This window comes from Adiantum capillus-veneris, chromosome 26 (genome assembly GCF_014529385.1).
Source record: "Adiantum capillus-veneris isolate H3 chromosome 26, ASM1452938v2, whole genome shotgun sequence".
Lineage (NCBI taxonomy): Eukaryota > Viridiplantae > Streptophyta > Polypodiopsida > Polypodiales > Pteridaceae > Adiantum > Adiantum capillus-veneris.
Window position 1 is genome coordinate 27,907,271 of NC_140956.1, and position 7,988 is coordinate 27,915,258.

The following is a 7,988-nucleotide window of genomic DNA, read 5'->3' on the forward strand; positions in this document are numbered from 1 at the left end:
GCATTAGTGTGTGTATAATGCATGGACACACTAATGTTTGCATTAGTGTGTGCTTGGACACAAATTAGTGCGTAGAAACTAACTAATGCGTGTGTGTATAATGCATGCACACACTAATACGGGCATTAGTGTGTAATTTGTGCACAAAATAGTGTGTAAAAACTAACTAATGCATGCACACACTAATGCTTGGATTAGTGTGTGATTGTGCACAACTTAGTGTGTGAAAACACACTAGTTTGTGCACAATCACACACACTAATGCAAGCATTAGTGTGTGTGTGTATAATGCATGCACACACTAATGCTTGCATTAGTGTGTGCTTGTGCATGCATTAGTGTGTTTACACGCTAATTCATGCAAAAGCACACCCTAATGCAAGCATTAGTGTGTGCTTGTAATGCATGCACGCACTAATGCGGGCATTAGTGTGTGTATAATGCATGCACACACTAATGCAAGCATTAGTGTGTGATTGTCTACAAAATTGTGTGTGTGTGTACGTGTGTGTACAATGTGTGTGTGCATGTGTGTGTGTGTGTGCAATGTGTATGCATTGTGTGTGTGTGTATGTGTTTGTGTGTGTGTGTAGAAGAACGAGAAGAAAGAGAGAGAGTTTGAGCATTTACATTCGTGACCTCGATCTCTTGGATATGGTGGGGATGGAGATGAAGAGAGTAATAGAGGTTGGAGATGGAGAGGGAGAAGGAGAGAGAGATTGGAGATGGAGAGGGAAATAGACCCGCGCAGAAGAGGAGGTCGTTTTTGAATTTTTGACATTCAATTTTCCGGGGGCACGTAGGTGCCACCTTTATATAAAAAAAATTTTCCTGGCATTTTACCGCGAGTATTACTGTGCCTGTTACCGCAAATATTACCGCCAATATTACCGCTAAAATCTCTGATGAGACATTAAGGTTAGGCCGACTGCATGACCTCTTGTACCCACCTCCCCTCTATCTTTAATGAGTGTCAATCATGTTAGTACCAACATTCTTGATTTTTTCTTTTCTTATTTAATTTTTTCTTATTTAGTGTGTGGTCGTGTGTGCAGGACGATTGGGATGACGTGGGTCCGCCGGTTGGCGCGAAACGAACTCGATGGTTGAGCGAGCGATTACCATGTCCATGTACGTAATGTAAGCGTGCAATTGCACGGCTTCGTGTATATGCTTGGCTCACGTGGATGATTATGGACTATGGGACGATCCAAGAAAACGCGCTCGAATGGAAACTAGCGATATGAGGGTTTTGGCATCCATTGATGTCGCTCCCCATTGGAGTGTGATCGGGGGTGGAGGCAGGAGGAGGACGGAAGAGCGATTCCGCTAGGAAGCAGTCATGGGAGGGGGGAAAACACAAGGTGAAGAACATGGATGTATATTTAGCACCTTTGATTGAAGAGCTTCAAGAGCTATGGAACGGCATAGATGTTTTTGATGTATTAAGACCACTTTGTGATCGGCGCACAATGATCAAGTGCATTCTCATGTGGACCATGCATGATTACCCCGGGCTTGGAGAGATTTTTGGTAAGCTTATACTTTGTGACGCTCTTTAATGTCTTTGAATTGGTCACTTATATGCGGTTATATCTTTTGTTTTTGTAGGACTATCGACATCTGGACATAGAGCATGCCCAACTTGTGGACCCTCACTTGTGACAGAGAGACCCGTTCTACTTGGTAAGGTGATCTACCCCAATAACCATCGCTTCTTGCCGCCCACACATCCATCTTATGCTCCACCATGCAATGGGATGGAGCCACTCCATTGGACCATGGCTTGGGCAAAACATTGGAACGAGCATCACAACACATTGCCTCCTCCCAATGATCCACCTAGGGGTATGTCTAGGTACTCTATTTTCTTATCACTACCCTATTGGGCTTCATTAAAAATCCAACACCTATTGGACCCAATGCATGTGTTAAAAAATGTTGGGCAAGCTATATGGGATCACATAGTAGGCAAGAAAGATTCATTGGGGGCTAGAGAGGACATGAGGGCCATAAGGAGGCTCCCTCCTTCGGCCACACCTTGCATGGGGCCTCGGGGGAAGATGGTTCTTCCAAAGGCACCTTGGATTCTATCAAGGGTGGATCAAGAGCGGATGAAACAAGTCATTGCATCCATCCGTACTCCAACAGGTTATATGCGTTCGCTCAAGGGTGCCTTCACTAAAACTAAGAAAGGAGGATCCACACAACTGTATGGGCTCAAATCCCATGATTGGCACAAGATTCTTCAGGTAATGTGTGTGTATATGTGAGTGTGTGTGTATGTGGTTTAGGGTTCTGGATACTAATAAGTCTTTTTGTTTGTGCAATAGTTTGTGCTTCCAATTAGCGTTAGTGGATTTGCGGACATGAAGGTAAAGACTACAATATTCAAGGTGGGAGAAGTTGTTAGGTATAGAACATTTGATCCTCCCTCCTAAACTTTACTTTGAAGACTAACTTGAAGATTATGAAGGGTTTTTTGGTTACAGGTTTGTGAGTTCCAAAGAAATCGAAGTTTCAGCCATTCCAACAGCTCGACTTCTAGCGATTGAAGCAACTTGTGCTATTGAGGATGCATTCCCACGTTCTATCCTTGTTAGCCAAGTTCACCTATTTCTCCATCTTGTTGAGGAGATAGCCATTTGTGGTGTGGTTCACTCCAGGTGGATGTTCTTTCTTGAGAGGTTCCTAAAGACCTTGAAAGACTTTGTAAGGCTACGATCACAACCAGAGGTATTCATCGATCTTAAGCCTTAAACCTTATTAGGATTGGATTGTATTCACAACGCTTTTTATTAGTTACTTTAATCACTAATGGTTTCATGTACATGTGTTCAGGCAAGCATGGGAGAGGGTTGGATTCTACAAGAGGCTTTTGTGTATGTCTCTCAATATCTTTTCACAATGGACCCATCATCGCCTCGTTTAAAGACGGAGGAAGAGGATCCAAAAAAACACGCAAACATTCCAAGTGGGAAAGGTTCTCTCTTGATTTTGGATAGGGAATTTCAAGCCATAGTCAACAACCATTGTCTACTCAATGCTCCCATCATGGGCAAATGGGTGGATATGTATGTGGAGGTGCGTACAACGAGATAAAGGGAGAGGGAAGCATGGAAGAGGTCGCATGGCGGTAGGCGAGCACCTCCCTTTCCTAAAGAGCTTGCCAAATACCCTGATCTAATTCCAGTTGGGTGGATACACAATGCCATGACCAAGGCCAAGGCACAAGGAGAACAAATAGGCAGTACGCGCGAGGATGTCTACCAAGGGTAATATACTCAATGTGTTTAGTGTGTGTGTGTGTGTGTGTGGGTGTGTGTGTGTGTGGGTGTATGTGTGTCACCTCTCTCTCTCTCTCTCTCTCATCTATCTTGATTGGTTTTTGCAGGCCTTCACATTCAACTCTATGTGGTCCGAAGGACGTCATTTTCGAACCCACAAGATAGATGAGCGTCGAACGACTCATAATAGTGGAGTTATGGGCAACTTTGACACGACAACACAAGAGATGAGGGAATGTGGAACAATAGAGAGGATAATCAAAGTGGATTTCAGAACATTTCACAAATATCTCTTTGACTGCCGATGGTTTGCGAGTGAGGTTAAGAGACATGAGAATGGACTCTATATGGTAGACTCCGGGCAATTTCATCGCGGGAAGACCGACAACTTGGTGCAACCTAGTAGTTGTGAGCAGGTAAAGTCCATGTGCAACTCACTAAAACATTATATGATACATACAAAACTACATTCATGTTGTTGTTTGCTCTATGACCTACAGGTGTTTTATGTGCCTTGTATGTATCGAAGACGACTATGGTATGTTATTCTAGTCACACCACGGAGCAGATATATCTTTGCAGATACGAACATAGAGATTTTGGCAGATCCCACCATACCATCTCAAGAAGACACCAATGACGATGATGCAGTTGAGGTCGAGGAGAACAACCATTCCCAATAACCAACCATAGTGAGGAGGAGGACGAGGATGGAGAGGATGATGATGATTCAATAGGAGAGGCTGTAGAGTATGAATCAATAGATTTATTTGTTGATTTAGCTACCATGGGGTTGGACATGGATGTAAGCACTTGTAGAGATCTCTTGGAGGATGAAAATTAATAAATATCTTTTGGATTTTGACTTCTTTCTCTACTTATGCTGTACAAAAGGGCTATTTGTTTATGAACGCAAGACAATACAATTTTGATCATCGTTCGCTTGCCATTTCCATATGAATGCATAGTTGACATAAGATTTTGAGGTGGAAACAAAATATTTTTGTTTATAGAATCTCATGGAGTACAAATGAGTAGAGTAGGAGAATCATACCAATAGATGAGGCAAGCAAAAAGAAGAGAGGTACTAAAAATCCCAATGAGAATGGGATTTCTTACACTCCGTGCAAAAAAGGGGTGACAATACAATTTTGATCATCATTCGCTTGCCATTTCTGTTGGGGTATAAAGCCCAATGTGGTCGCCCAGGTAAGTGGGCGGGCCGCCACGTATGTACACATATTCTTTTGTAAAAACCTAATAAGAACTCACTATGCTCTACACATTACAACAGAGTGAGTTCACCATATCGTCGTGCTCTTCTTCTCGCACTCTCTCTCGTGTCACACTTCCGCTCGTACTCCTTCATCTGGTATCAGAGCTCAGATTGAGGCTCGGGGCAACATTTGCAGGTAGCCAGAGTCACTTGCTCAGATTGGAGTGAGATTCGACAAGCGAAGACACGGCCCCAAATCTTGTGGGAACGCCCAAAGGGCTTTGTGTTCTCAGAATTTCATTCTGAGGTCATCTCAGCCACCGTTCGGCTTCGACAAAGTTTTGCGCATGCCATTTTCGACTACGTGGTCTCAGCGGGTGCAGATCCGACTCTGCAAATTTGGGGTTTCGGCCTACGACTGCAGGTGCTGAGGATATCGGCACTCCTAGAGTGTTGGTTTGTGGCTGTCTACACATCGAAGTACGGCTCACAGTTCTTGGAGGCGTGTCACATACGACACGGGCGCATCTACACACAGACTGTAGGCAACATCCACTAGTTCATCAGGTAGCTTGTGTTTGCTGCTTGATATTCCAGATTTCATCCTGACATTGCAGGTACTTCCACATGGGATGTATTGTCAGAGATGATGTATGTCTGTTGAGGGTTTGTTGGCTGTGAGTCACGCAGCAAACAACTGCAGCGGCGGTTACAACATATAGTGGGAAATTTGTGGATGTATGACTTTGTGGGAAGTCTATGTATCGTCAAATTCAGTGCAGCCTTTGTTGAGGGTCGAGTGAGGTTTTATTGACCTGGGGGATTCTCGAATGTTGAGATCCTTTCGGTGATATAGGTCTTGGAGCAATCCCTCAAGCACCCTTAGATAGGCAGTTAGGATGTATTGACTGTGAGTTAGACAGTTGGGATTGCATCTTTGCTTTACTGCCGTTGAGGCATTGTCGCAGTCTATGCTTATAGGACAGTGACAGGACAGTGAGAGACAGAACAGGTGCAGGACAGGTTTACCTGCAGCTTATAGTGTCAGAGAGACAGTGTTTTTTGAGCTGTTTTTTGGTCTGTTTTTGAGTACACTAGAGCCATTTTACAAAGGAGACTCTGCCGAAATTTCTGCAGAATCTGAAGCTTTCTTGGTTCATTTGACAGGTTGATATTGGTTCAGAGGTCAGTTTACAGGGGAAACTCTGCCGAATTTTTCCCAGGAAAGTAAACTACTATGAAGCGTAGCTATGGCTGGATCACAGGACACTGCTCTTTACAATATCAAGAAGCTGGATGGAACCAATTTCCCATTGTGGAAGAAGCAGATTTGGCACATGTTGGTACAAAAGAAGCAGATAAAACCTATAAAGCTCAAGGGGATAAAACCACAAGATATGGACGAAGATGAATGGAGAGAAATGGATGAATTGGCACTTTCTACCATTATGCTGACTTTGGAAAAAGTGTTTACTTCAATGTAGCAGACGAGATGTCGGCTTATGAAGCATGGACAAAGCTAAGTGATCTTTATGAGAAGCAGAGTGCAGCTTCACAGGTATACTGGCTTAAGAAGCTTGTTGACATGAAGATGAAAGAAGGGACACCTATGTCCAATCATCTGAATGAATTCAACAACATCTACAGTCAGTTGTCAGCTCAAGGTGTCAAGTTTGATGAACGTGTTAGAGCTATGTTCCTGTTGATCACATTGCCGGAAAGTTGGGACACCTTTCGCACAGCGTTGAGTAATTCTGCACCTCCAGATGGTTTGAACATAGCAGGTGTAGAAGGAAGTCTGCTTACTGAAGAAACCAATAGAAAGACAATGGACAAAGGCAAAGGAACAGCCTTAGTTGTCAGGGGAAGGACCAAAGAAAAGTACAAAGGTGGAATGAGGAATCAGTCTCGTAGCAAGTCCCGCAGTGCTAAAGGCAAGAGTGACATAGAATGCTACCATTGTGGCAAGAAGGGTCACATGAAAAGAGACTATAGAGAATGGAACGCAAAAAAAGGCAAAGAGAAAGCTGAAGACCATGGTGAGAAGAACAAGTCCTTAGTGAAGATTCAAGAAATAAATGTGACAAACACTGTTGCAGAGGATGACAGTCTAGTGTCAGGAGACATCTACTTCTTGAAGAATACAATGGACTCAGCTCTTCTTACAATATCTGATGGAAATGCACTGAGTGATTGGATTATAGACTTAGGGGCATCACTTCATGTGTCTCCAAACAAGGAGTGGTTTACCTCTTATGTGACCACTAAAGATCATGTTCGGCTAGGCAATCGGCAGACATGTGAGATCTTAGGTGTTGGAGATGTTCAATTGAAGTTTCAGAATGGCTCTTCTTTCACGCTGAAATGTGAGACATGTTCCCGCAATTACAAAGAGCTTGATCAACACAGGTTTACTTGATGATGTTGGCTACGTCACCACTTTTGGACAAAACATGTGGAAGATATCCAAGGGTTCGATGACAGTAGCACATGGAGTAAAGTTTGGAGGAGTTTACATGATTTATGTATCGAATGTCTCTAAAAATGTAATCAATGTAACCGAGAAGCCGAACGTTTCTTTGTGGCATAGCCGGTTAGGACATATGTCCAAGAAGGGAATGGAAATCTTGTCTCGTTCTGGTTATTTGCCTAGCTTTTCATTTAATGATTTTGAATTCTGTGAACATTGTCTGTATGGTAAGCAAACACAGCAGCCACATAAGCATAGAAGCAGTAGAAGAGATACACAGTTGGCACTTGTTCATAGTGATTTGTGTGGACCTATGCCTAACCTATCTCTAGGGGGAGCTTCTTACTTTATGACATTTATAGATGATTACTCGAGGAAAGTATGGGTTTACTTTCTCAAGCACAAGGATGAAGCGTTTAGTGTTTTCAAAACGTTTGTGACACTTGTGGAGAATCAGAGTGGCAAGAAGCTTAAATGCTTACGCACTGACAATGGTGGAGAGTATGTTTCAAAGGCCTTTCAGGACTTTTGTGAGTCAAAAGGTATAAAACGTGAACTTACTGCTCCTTACAATCCTCCTTAAAATGGTGTTGCTGAGAGGATGAATAGGACCATACAAGAGAAGGTCAGAATTATGTTGTCTAATGCATAGTTGCCAAATGGGTTTTGGGCACAGCTGCCAAATGGGTCTAATGCACAGCTGCCAAATGGGTTTTGGGATGAAGCTGTATCAACAGCTGTTCATCTTATAAATAGATCTCCTAGCAAGGTTTTGCAGAAGGATTCAATGCCAGAGATGGTATGGTCAGGCAAAATGCCCTCATACAAGCATCTCAGAGTCTTTGGCTGTGAGGCATATACTCACGTTCTAAAGGAATTTAGGAAAAAACTTGAGCCAAAGAGTAGAAAGTGCATCTTTCTAGGCTATGGTAATTGTGGTGAGATGGGGTACAGACTTTGGGATCCCGAATCTAGAAAGGTTATCCGCAGCAATGATGTTCACTTTAATGAATCC